The sequence below is a fragment of the Dipodomys spectabilis genome, unplaced genomic scaffold (assembly GCF_019054845.1).
Source record: "Dipodomys spectabilis isolate Male_0828 unplaced genomic scaffold, ASM1905484v1 ptg000147l, whole genome shotgun sequence".
In the NCBI taxonomy this organism is placed as follows: Eukaryota; Metazoa; Chordata; class Mammalia; order Rodentia; family Heteromyidae; genus Dipodomys; species Dipodomys spectabilis.
Window position 1 is genome coordinate 3,333,097 of NW_024870824.1, and position 8,367 is coordinate 3,341,463.

At 37.3% G+C, this 8,367-nt stretch overlaps 1 protein-coding gene across 1 annotated transcript in view; it reads right to left on the minus strand.

The window, feature by feature from the left end:
- Positions 1 to 8,294, minus strand: part of Tmem232 (transmembrane protein 232) — a 209,534-nt gene extending 201,240 nt beyond the window's left edge. The window contains exon 1 of the mRNA XM_042691980.1: positions 8,219 to 8,294. The gene's annotated coding sequence lies outside the window, so the exon portion shown is untranslated. The remainder of the gene's footprint in view (positions 1 to 8,218) is intronic.
- Between the last annotated feature and the right edge of the window lie 73 nt (positions 8,295 to 8,367).

The following is an 8,367-nucleotide window of genomic DNA, read 5'->3' on the forward strand; positions in this document are numbered from 1 at the left end:
AGAAAACAATGTCCCAAGACTAGTTCTTGGCAAACGCACAAAACCCAGTTCAAAAAAGGCAAAGGGTTGGATGTGTGGCTCAAGTGGCAGAATGCCTGCTTAATAACTGTGAAGCCCTGAGTTCACAATAGGGTACAGTAAATAAATAACCATAGCAAAGCTCTCTCACCTAGAAATACAGTAAATTTTAAACTTCAAACTATAGTTCACAGAGATTTGTAGGTTATGACTATGTTCCACAGACATTTGTAGGCTATTGCAGTCTGTGTACTGTATGTGCTCCTGTAGAATGTAATGTGTATCTGTTAGTATCTGAAAAGGAGGGTGGAGTTTGCTTTCCCAGTCTGTTCAAGCAATGCTGCTCCATGTTTATCTGTCTTTTATATAATGGGAGCTTTGAAAAAGAAATTAAAAGGATCCCTCACATCCATCCCAGGGGACCACGCAGAGGCAGGCAGGCACAGGAGAAAGATTATCATAAGATTAGAGAAGCCATATTTACCCCGGAGAGAGAGCACATGGCGACCTCCACTATCTAGGTAGCAACAGGGTCTGAGGGTAAGAAGTGAGTTCGATGGGAGTTCAGGTGGCTCTGGGTGGAGAGAGGGAGGGGCCAGCTGTATGGCGGGAACTCCAGGGCAGGGGAGGAGGAGCTCAGATCTGGGTGGAGCTGACGACCAAAGGTGGGCATAATGCTTACAGAAATATTTATGAAAGAAAATACTATTTTACCCACCAAAATTCCAAGGTGGCTTTGGAAAAGCGTGCCACATTGAAGCAGAGAAAACTGAGCTGCCATTCCCTATCAGGAACTGGGGATGACTGGAGGCATGGTGGAAGTCCGAGATTGGCTGAGTAGGTAGAAATGGAAGCTTTTGTGAAGCAATTTCTCCTTCTCATGATAATCCCCCCAAATCCTTGGGAAAATAATCTCACAATAAGCTGGCTATCTCTTAGCAATTTAATTAGTATGACAAACCATTACAAAACAATAATGCTCATTTGCTTTTTTATGGCTGCTCTGCATTGAGAATACACTCTTGGCTTGGTTGGGCAGATCTGGCCCAGGCTTTCTCATGAGCTTGCAGTCCAGTGGCAGGTGCAGCTTCAGTCTGGGAGAGGGGTTCCCATCATCTCAGATTTGAATGGAATTTTCAAAGTCCTCTTCCAAAGTGGTCCACTAACATACTGGTACAAGGAACAGGCCCCAAGTCCCTCTTCTGGTAGTCTTCTCAGTGCTGTCCCAGTGCTCTCTCTTTATCGAAGGTGGTTATCCCAGACAGAACAATCCAACCCACCAAATTAAGAACTTTTATACTTACCCTGGTAATGCTTCTATCATTATTTCCCTGAACCTCACCTTAATGGTGGCTATAATTCAGTATCAGTAGAAACTACAAAACTGTGTGAAAGGAGGCAAATATCAGTGGCAGGTATCCTGGAGGCTGCACCTGATATTTGGAGATAAGAATATATGTAACTTTTCTAACTAGGATGACCTCAAACCACAGTCCTTTAGATAGAGGCCTTCTGATTAGCTAGGATTAAAGGAATGAGTCACTAGAGCTAGCTTTGAATCCATTTGAGATATTCTCAAGTTCACTTTGCTCATTTTTGTTTTGAATTTTGAGATTTACAAAATATTTAATTTTCTTGTAATGTGTGTCCGATTTTGGTATTATGATGTTGGCCTCATGAGTTAGAAAGCATTCCTTCTGAAGGAAATTGTAGCGAGTTGGTATCAATTCTTTCTTTAATGCTTGATAGACTATCCAGGTGAATTCATTTGGGCCTGGTACTTTCTGCTTTGGAAGGTTATTACTCATTTATTATTTCTTTATTGATACAGGCCTATTCACATTGTAGAGGTCTTTCTTTTAAGATATGGAAGTGGACATGTGTTTATTGATATTGACCATTCCACTAGAAACAGGTTAAATACAGGTCAAGAGAGGTCATATATTCAATTTGTTAAGATGTCCATTACATATTTCTATCAGTGCAATTAAAGTTAATATAAATGGGATCGTTTTCTAGGGATATTAGGTAAAAATTACTCATGTTTTAAATCAGAAAATCTGTATAAACTTTACTTACAAATAAACTATTATTTTTTACTTACAATAATTCCTGTATCATGATCTTCACTTCTTATGACAGCTAATTGCTAGCTGTCTACCTAATACTCATTTTTCATCTACTTTATTAAAGCAATGTTAATTGAATTTGTAGAGGCAATGTCCTATTTTAATACTATCTTTATAATTATATTTTATAAAATTATATTTATATATAATTATAATTTTATATAATTATATTTTTACAGTGCTCTTTATAACTAGAAATTCTAACTAATCTCAGAGGAAAGCTGCCTTTCTTGCTGTCTGGGGAACAGGAGTTGTTTCTTTTAATGGGCAGAAGAAAGAAAGGAGACTTGGGGCTTCCACAGGTGCGTGTTTCTGGGTCTTGGTCACAGTGGTTTGGTAATGTGGCAATAGCCTAAGGTCCTGAGAATTAGGGCCTATGAGTTACTAACCCTAGCTCCAGGCATCTGGGAACCAGGGCCGATTGCTAAAGACACTGTGTAAGTGTCTTTTGGGCCAGCCCTGGTGTTTTAGCTGGCTTATGACAAGGGCTTATCCAATCAGGACTTACAAGTGCATTGTTTTATGCCACCTGCCCTTCTGACCTCCTCCTTTGGGTTTGAGTTTCAAAACTCTAGATGATGTTTGTGAAAGCCAGTATTGGTACTGACTGTACTTTGTAGCAGCCTGACTCTCCAAAAACTGTCCCCTCCTTTCCAAAATTATAAATGTAAAAAGAAGAACAATGTGCTTTCAGTACAAAGATAGCCAAGTCTTTGAATCAAATTGCTGTTTGTAAATTCCTTTCATATTAAAAACCTGGAGCAGGAGTCCTTTCACCAGTCAACAAAGCAGTAAGAGTGTTCTGCTACTTGCTAACCACAAGAGGGCAATTTTAAACTCAAAAGAATGAAAAAATCTGAAAACCCTGCCAAAATAGACTAATGTAAATTCTTATTATTAACTTCCTATGGCAGCCCTTCATATTTTACTGTATGAAGATTAGGTAAGAACATTTTTTGCTTAAATTCAAAGTTAACATACAAAAATTGTCTCAAGAAATAAATTGTGTCAAACAATTAAGAATTTCAAGCATTTTTATGTTGTAAGAACTGGAAATATACCAGACTTGAGTTAATTTCTTATTCAGAAGGAGCACCAACTACGTTTTGTTTCATTATGCTTTTTAGTACATTGTAATATCAATGTTTGATCCCAGGTTTTCTGGAAAATATTCATCCTACTAGTCAGGGCAACTAGGGTAATAAGAAAACTGAAATTGAGAAAGACTGTAAGAGATATAGCTTAGAGAGTAGACTGTAGAAAACCAACCTGTATTGGTTGTTTTCCAAAAAGAGAGAGCAATGACTAAATAAACAGGGTCAAAGGATTAGTATAGAAGAAAGTTTTTGATCCCCACCTTCCATAAAAGAGACCAGGGATAGCCTAGTGTTTGTTAAATTCCAATAAAATGAATGTGGGAAGACTGAGATGCTTACAAGAGATGCGGAGTGGGAGTGAGGGGATGGTGTCAAATGCATTAATTTCAAGGTATCTAGGGAAAGTATTAAAAACATAAAACAAACAAGCAAAGTGTTAAGCACGTTATTCACAAATGAATAAAAAGTTCGGTTAAAAATTCTCTCTGCTGCAGAAATTAGTTGAATTTACAAAGAATTTAGAGAAAAGCTAGTTATACGGAAGATAACAGGGCATATTTTCAAGAATAAGACACAATTAAATTTAAAAGCCCCAAATCACTATATTGTCCACTGTTTTTTTTAATGGTACATTAGTATGTTAGATAGCAACTGCCAGAATATTCTGCTGGTTTAAAATGTATTTTTTTGCTCACTAGTCTGCACTCTGGAGTTTGTAGTGTTGCATGGGGCCACCTGAGATTGCCACTAGGGTACCAGCTGAGTTCAAAACTGCTCCATGTATCTCATTCTGAAGCCAGTGAAGGAGCAAAGATGCCTTGGGATATACTCTCATGTGATGGCAGGAGCCCAAGAGGGCAGAGCAACTGAGGAAAAACCTATGTGTGGATTACATCTACTAAAATCCCTTTGGCAAAGAATATCATTTGCTAAAGGCCCAAATCAAAGAGAAATCCATTCGTCCCATCATAATACCATGACATGTTGACTTTAGAGAAGTAAAAACTGAGGCTAACAATTCAGCCAACAACTTTCTTATTGACATCAAGTGGTATAGACTACATGGAAATAAATTTACAATGGAAAAATGTATATATAATTCACAACTATTATATCCTTGGTTATGCTGACTTACTGTGTGTATGTAAGACTAAGTATTTATACATCAATATGGTATTCCCAATAATGTAAATCAAATTTATAGTGGATTATTACATGCATTCTCCACAAATAAGCACAAACAAAAAATATTTTCTAATTTTCCCCTTTCAAGTTATCCTAGAAATATTTTAAATATCATTAATTTCATAATAGAATATAGTGACCTGCAAACAGTAGCTGCTTAATAAAGGTTATTACATAAACTCTTGTGCTAAATTGAAGGAAATTTATACTTAACCCTGTTAGCTGAATTAATTCAGTATCAAATTGAGTAAAATTTTAACCTAAACTTTTGTTTGACAGTCATAAAATTCTATATCAAGTCTTGAAAACTATGAATAGTCTGCTATTCGTTATTTGTAGTTTAGCAATAACTAAAAATCTAGAGGTTTTAAAAATATGCATTAAACTATTTGGGGATTGTAAGTATTCCTATCTCCTCTTAAGGTTTTATGGCTATAACAAAATATCTAAGGCTGAGTACTTTAAAATAGCCAGGCATTCATAGCTCAAACTTGTAATCCTAGATACTCAGGGTATGAGATCTGAGACTTCCAGTTTGAAGCCAGCTCAATCGGAAGAACTGGTGAGGGTGTTATGTCCAGTTAACCAAAAGAAAAAGAAAAAAAAAAAAAGAAAAAAGCTGGAAGTAGAGCTGTGGCTCAAATAGTAGAGTGTAAGCCTTAAGCAAAACAGCTAAGGGACAGCCAGGTCCTGATTTTCCTAGCAATGGCACACATACTCTAAATGAATAAATGAATGCTCCTAAGGCTTGGTACATAATAATGTATTTTGGTGACAATGTTGAAGGTCAGGTGGCCCCATCTGTATGGCCTCTGGTGAGAACTCCTTGAGAACATCAGAAACAGTGAATGGCATTAGGAAGAGTTTATATAGGGAGCCAAATAGAAGAGGAATTCAGAGGTCAGCTTGCTCCTTTCATAATGGCCCACTCTCACAGAAACTAACTAGTGTCCCTTCTTATGACAGCATTCCTAATAATTCAGCCACCTTCCATTATGCTAACAGGTTCTACTACTTATCAACACTGCCACAAAGAGAACTAAGCTTTGAGCACATGAAACTTCAAATCATACTGAATACATAATATTGCATGTGACCATCTTTAAATAAAATTGATGCATCTAATCTATTTACTGAAGTAAAATGTTAAAAATAATATATATTATGCTGTTAAGTGAGGATTAATTTGGGTTTCTATAAATATCCTTTACTGTATTCTGTACTACTATACTATCTATAATTGAATTTTCTTTATTTTATCATTATTAATAATTTAAAATTTTCTAAAATGTTATATACAGTAAAATATATTTTATATTTAATTTTTCCTTAGGAAGAAAACCTAACATTTTAGCATAATTACAAATTATAAAGATAAAATTATGCTGAGCCATGAAAAGGTGAGATCATACAGTAAATATGAATATTTTTGTCACTTAATATCCATTTCTAACACAAACTTTAAAACATTCTAGTTCTTATATTGTCTTCACCACTCTAGATCAACACTATTGTCTTTTTCCTTGGCTGCTTTCAATAACCTACTAAAGAAAGAAAGTTTCCACCCTTGTCCCATGGAGAAGACAGCTTTACTCCTTCTAAACTATCAATGGCATCATATAAGTGCTCTCAAGAAAACCTAAAGGTGGTCCATCATTATTCATCTTGCCCTTGAGATTTAACTGTGATTCTCCTTTCTACTTCTATTTGCTATCATTTCTGGCCTTGCTTGTGGCTACCTGTACTTGTTAATAGGGCCATGGGCTTAGTACCACTCTACCTGGAAAACTTTTCAAGATAAACATGGCTTACCCACCTACTTTCTTGGGGATCTCTTCAATGGTCATTTCTTCAGAGAGAACTTTAGAAGCTAATTTTGAAAAACTAACTTCATTACTTTCAGCTTTAAGAATTAATTATGTCATTATCTGATAGTACATTATGTTTGCCTCATAACTTGCATCAGTGTATATTTTTAATCTGCTGTCTTCTACAACTATCATGTCACTTCTAACAATGTAGGGATTTTGTCTGGCCTATGTACTCTCATTTCTTAAAACACAAAATAAGTATTCAACAAACACTTTTCAATTAAAATTCTGTATGGATATATCACTTTTTATTTTAGTAACATATTATACAAAATTTCACTGTGATATTTCCATACCTTCTCTAATTCATCCCTCTTTCTTGTCCTCTCATTTTCCAGTTTTAAATGGGTTTAGTTATTCTATTTTTATATGTGTGTACAGAGTACTTCATCATAGTCACCTCATTACCCTCTCCTCTTGTCCTCCTTTCTAAATGTCTTCTTCATACACTTCTTTCATGTTTCTACTTGTTTTTATTTATTATAAATCCTATTTGCACATTTACAATACTGATTTATATTCTAGCCGTTAAAAATCTAGTTTCTACATATTTATAATTTGCTGTTTTCATTACTATGCTTTTATTGTTTTCATTTATCAAACAGAAATTTGAAGTTTATATAGTCCAAATAATAGTAATATTGCTCTAATTCCCTAAATGGCTTTTAGCTTAAGTTACTAGGCTAGAAACTCTTCCAATCCACTGCAGTACTGGATTTCTTATTTAATGAAAAAAACAGTGACTTTCCCTTAACTGGAAACCCAAATGTTCTTCTTTAAATAGTTAATTCTTCACTGATGAAGGTATGAAATTTTTGTTCCATGTTTTTGTTTTAAGAGTTCCCCATCCCCTTTTCTCCCATCTGTCTCTTCTTAAAACTCAAACAAGCTTACTAAAGTACGTTTAGGAACTAAGCCAACCCCATCCTTATACTACAAAGATTCTTAAAGGACAGAGACAATTTTTATTGTCATACTCAGTAATTAATTTTATATGCTATCCAATAATGCATTGCAAGTGCTCCAGTAACACTACACACACTTATCAAGAGATCAAAAGACAACACAACCCAAGAATGCCAATACATTCAAACCTTGAGTATCACTTTAAATAAAAGTTCAGGCCTGGAAGATTGAGAACAGTATGTCAGCGTTCTTTTCTGGAAGCCCTCGGAATTCTAAGTGATCAGTCGGTAAGAAGAGACACAGGAAGAACCCATGCAAGACTTAGTTAGACCTGGGGAGACCCTCTCTCCCTCAAGAGTCCATGGAGCTAACGAAAGCAGGTAGTAGGGAACTCCATAGGCGTTCTCGCGGATGTTGTTCAGGGGGGGAGGGGGACGATTTTGATTGACAAGGCTTAATTTAAATACCATCCACTATTTTGATGCATCAGGAAAGAAAATAAGACTGTAAACCTTATGACTAGCTTTGCTGCTTCCAAAAAAAAAAAAAAAGTGAAACTCTTCCTGAATCGCAGAGGGTAGTGGGTGGGTTTCTGTCTCCCCCATCTTTTACTTGAACTTGACCGAAGTTTAAGTAAGCTCTGGTGGTCCAAGGTACCTATGTGTTCACTGAGGGGTTAGGGACTCAGGTGGATTTCTACTCAAAACGCTAACAGGGGGAGCCAGAACTAGATGGAACCAACACCACACACTTTGCCTTCCCCCAGCACCCCGGGGTGGGTGGGACCCCACTCGAGTGGAAAAGGTAGATGTGGGGCCTGGGTGTGAGGCCTGGGTGTGGGGCCTAGGTGTGGGGCCTGGGTGTGGCGCCCGCGAACCAGGCCTGGGTCTCAGGGGTCAGATCTACCGGGGCATTTTCTCCGGTGAAGAAACATCTTCGTTTGACCTCTTCCACCCAGGCCACACGTCTTTGGTAGTGTGTATTCCCGTCAATCCCCTAATCCTCTTCTCACCTCCCCAAAGCTCTCAGTTTCAAGGACCCGCCATCCACTGCCGCCGCGTCTCCTTAGCAACCGCGCACGAAAAGCTGCCGGAAGCAACTGCGGTCACGTGCTCCCACCCCTTCCGGGTTCCCATCGTGACTTCCGGTTGTCAGACTCTT